This window comes from Budorcas taxicolor, chromosome 11 (genome assembly GCF_023091745.1).
Source record: "Budorcas taxicolor isolate Tak-1 chromosome 11, Takin1.1, whole genome shotgun sequence".
Lineage (NCBI taxonomy): Eukaryota > Metazoa > Chordata > Mammalia > Artiodactyla > Bovidae > Budorcas > Budorcas taxicolor.
This window is the reverse complement of record NC_068920.1, coordinates 130,741,270-130,745,372: the sequence shown is the minus strand read 5'-3', so window position 1 is coordinate 130,745,372 and position 4,103 is coordinate 130,741,270.

The window sequence follows — 4,103 nt, the reverse complement described above, 5'->3', positions numbered from 1 at the left end:
GATGTGGCAGCCATTTTGCAACCATGAGGGAAAGCAGAAGAGACTTGCAGAGAACTATATGGTACCCCATATAGGCTGAAACATGTGTTTTATGGTAAAAATAAAGGGACAGGTAAGAAAAGGGAATAGATACAGAAATGTAAGGCATATAGGGCCAGACCTCCCAGCAAGTCAGGACCAAAGCTGAGGTGACACTGGGCTCCCTCTCTTAGCCCTGGAAAGAAAGGAGCTCTTTTTCCTGCACCAGGGATGTGAAAGAAACATGTACTTGGAGTGGGAGCAAAGGGTACTCAGAAGGTGTGGGAGACCCAGAGCGTCCTGTGCACCCTGAGGGGAGTATGTGGACCACTCCCGCATGTGTCACACGCAACGGGGCTCCAGAGAGGACATGAGAGCGTCCTTGTGCCCCATACTTGTGTATGGAGTTGTGTGATAGTGTGGAAAATCTTCTCCCCCAGAAATGAGGTCATTCATCCATTCACTCAGTCATTTTATTAATTTACAAAATGCTGACTTTGGGCCATACTCTGTATTGCTTCTTTGTGGGATGCAAAAAAGGAGAACATAGCCTTGCTGCCTTTTTGGCATTTGCTATCCTGCACAGAGAGACAGATTATGCTTGCAAATTCAGAACCAAAAAAAGGACAAATCAAATAGGAGGTGAAGAGGGCTTGAAGGTTGCCCTGGCGAATGGTCTCTGGGACCTGGGTAGTCAGAAAGGGCTTTGTGGTGGTAAGGACAAGAAGAGGAAGGAATCTGATGATGGAGGTTTGGACCTGGAAGACAGGGAGAATGGAGATTCATAGAGTTTGGGGTGTCAGAAGGAGGCTTCATCTTATTTCTTGGCACCAGTGGGAGAAGTTTAAATTCTAGATCTTAATCTACATTCTAATTTGTGGTTTCATTCATGTCAATACATTTTCACTGAGCAGCTACTGTGTGCCAGCATGTGCTGGCAACTGGGGCCAAAGACAGGCAGATCCCTCCAGGAGCTCTTTGTCTATGATGGGACAGTCAAAGACAGTTCCAGGAGAGACACAGGATGCCACCAGGCCTGGCCAGAGAAGGGAGACCAAGGAGGGCAGAGGGGATGGCAAGGTGGTTTTTCAGGGGCAAAGATGGAAATTTGTCTTGGGGATCCAGGGAATCCACTAGGCTGGGGGTTGGGCTTCCAGTCTGCTGATGAACCCATCCCCCACTTTATGGTTCAGTCCCTAAGGCCAAGAGCTCACCCTGTCTCTTTGTGCGGATGGTACCCGTGGTCCATCTGATCATTTTGGTCTCTTATCCCAGTTGTTGTTCAGTTGCTAAGTCGTGTCCGACTTTGCAACCCCATAAACTGTAGCACACCAGGTTTCCCTACCCTTCACTATCTCCCTGAGTTTGCTCAAATTCATGCCCACTGAGTCAGTGATACCATCCAACCATCTCATCCTCTATTGTCCCCTTCTCTTGCCCTCAGTCTTTGCCAGCATCAGGGTCTTTTTCAATGAGTCAGTTCTTTGAATCAGGGGGCCAAAGTTTTGGAGCTTCGACTTCAGCACCAGTCCTTCCAATGAATACTCAGGTTTGATTTCCTTTAGGATTGACTTGTTTGATCTTGCTGTCCACGGAACTCTCAAGAGTCTTCTTCAACACCACAGTTCGAAAGCATCAATTCTTTGGTGCTCAGCCTCCTTTATGGTCCAACTCTCACATCCATATATGACTACTGGGAAAACCATAGCTTTGACTATATGGACCTTTGTCGGCAAGGTGATATCTCTGCTTTTAGAAAGGGGGTTGAACAAGGAAAGACTCTGCTTTTCCATGTTGGGCAGATTCTCTTTGCCTTGAGTTATATGGACGTCTGTAAGTTGACACCTGTTGTGCTGGGGTGAGGAAGTACAGTGTGGACCTGTCCTGCACACATAGTTCTCCGTAGGCACAGCTTGAAGACTGCTGGGAGGAGATGGGCAGCTGTGAGCTGCTTCGAGGGCCTGCTTCCGGCTCACGGAGAGGGGACCATCAACACTAACATTTCTACTGAAAGTGACTCTGTCTGAGGTCACCTGGTGGGAGAGAGCACCAGGGGCCTTGGGAAGGAAACCCCTTGAGTGTGGTGCTCCATTGGCACAGTGCAAAGACACGAGGCCACGTGGAGTGGCCAAGCTGGTGAGGCAGGAGCCTGTGGGGTACAGCTTCTCCTTTGGCCCTTGTTAGGGGTCTTTTCTACTCAACGAGGCCTGTTCCTGCCCAAGGTCACTGTGTTGGAGGGACAAGAGAAACGGGAAGATGGCAAAAGTAGTCCAGTGCCTTGGGATGTGGCGTAAGACCAGATGGGGATGAAAAGGCAACTGGCCTCTGTTGGTTTGGCAGCATCTCCAACCACAGGAAGTGTTTGTCCTTCCCACATTGGGACCTTACTGGTCCATCCTCATTTCCACCCAGCAAATACCTTCTGTGTAGGACCCACAGGGGCACAGAAGCAGTTTCTGTTTTAGGGAAGTCTGTCACCTATAATAGAGGGCCAATTTGGGTGAGACCCCAAATGTGCCGGAACGTTAAAGCAGGGTGAGGTCACAGCTGGTAGGAGGGGAATGGAAACAAGCTCCAGTAGTTAGCTTTCCTGAGTCGCTGCCAGGAACCACGTGCTGCCCTGAGCACCTCGTACACCTGGTCTCCTTTCATCCTTGCTTCACTGAGGGATGGATCAGCGCTTGCTTTTATAGATTGGAAAACAGGCTCAGGAGACATGAAGTGACTTGCCCAGGGGCAAAGAGCTTCAAAGAGGCCAAACAGAGATTAAGGTCAGAGGTCTCTGGCTCGAAAGTGCAGAGTCATGTACATTTGCTTGGCTGCCAGATGAGACAAATGAGGTTTGAGATGAATCCAGAGGGGAAGAAACTTGTTAGATGGAAAGAGGAGGAAGGTAGTTCAGGCTGAAGTTACAGCCTGAAAAGAGGTGTGGAGGCAGCCTGGTACCAGTGACATGTGGTTTGCTCAAAGGGAGTCTTTCAGGGCAAGAGAGGAAAGGAAGGTTTCGACTCATCATGGAGGGTATTGAGGGCCCGGGCCAGGGGCCAGAGGAATCCCTAGTGGAGGGAAGAGCCTCAGTGATGGAGAAAAGTAATGACAGAGAAGGCTGAGGGCTTTTTGCCACCTCCTTTTGTGTTCCTCCAACATAGTGACCTTGGGCAGGAATAGGCCTGGCTGAGCAGAGAAGACCCTTAACAAGGAAGAGTTGTTAAGAACCTTGGTTGAGGAGGAAGGAGGGCAGCTGGGAATGTGGGCTGCTGGGGAGGGAACAATGGAAGAAGTCGCCTCCCTTGTGTGGGCAGTGGAGCTTCTTGGAGAAGAGCGCCCAGAGCGCTGCTGTCTTGGGCTGAAGGTGCAGTGGGGAGACCCCAGGGCAGAGCCTAGAAGCACCCACCACCCTGGGGAGGAGAGCAAGAGGCCTGGCACGCGGCAGGTGAGCAGAGGGAGAAGGGGCTTGTGAATGATCAAGGTGAGAAAGGACCCCACTGTTGGCTGGGTTGGGGGCATGAGGAAGGGCCAGGGTCTGGTGACAGCCACAGTCAGTTCTCGAATCTTCTCCCACAGCCCCAGCTCTGGCTGTGACATGCCATGAGTCTGTGAGTTCATGTATCTTGGTCAGGGCTGAAGTCACTCTTGAGGGGGCAGGTCCCTATGTGGTGATACCTGCGTTCACAGGTCCTATGAGGCATTTGACCCATGGTGCTGGCTCTGCTCTGGGGCAAGGTCTGTGCCCTGGACCCAGACAGAAGCAGCCATGCCCACATGTCCCCATCTCTGGGGATCCCCGCCCTGCCAGACCTGTCAGCCAACCTTTTATCAGTCTGCTCATGGCTCACCTCCATGCCTTTGCCCAAGTTCTTCCAATGAGCACACATCCCTTTTTCCAGACCTGGGTCAAGGTTTGCCCACTCCAAGCAGCTTGCCTGCAGAGACCTAGCCCTTATTTTCTGCTTCGTGGTTCAGTGTCCACTACATGCTCTTTCCTTGAACTTACACAGTCTCTAGGCTTCATTTCTGTGTATGTTCACTGTACTTCCCAAAGAGATGATAAGATCACTGAGGGTAGGGATCACATCTTCTATCTT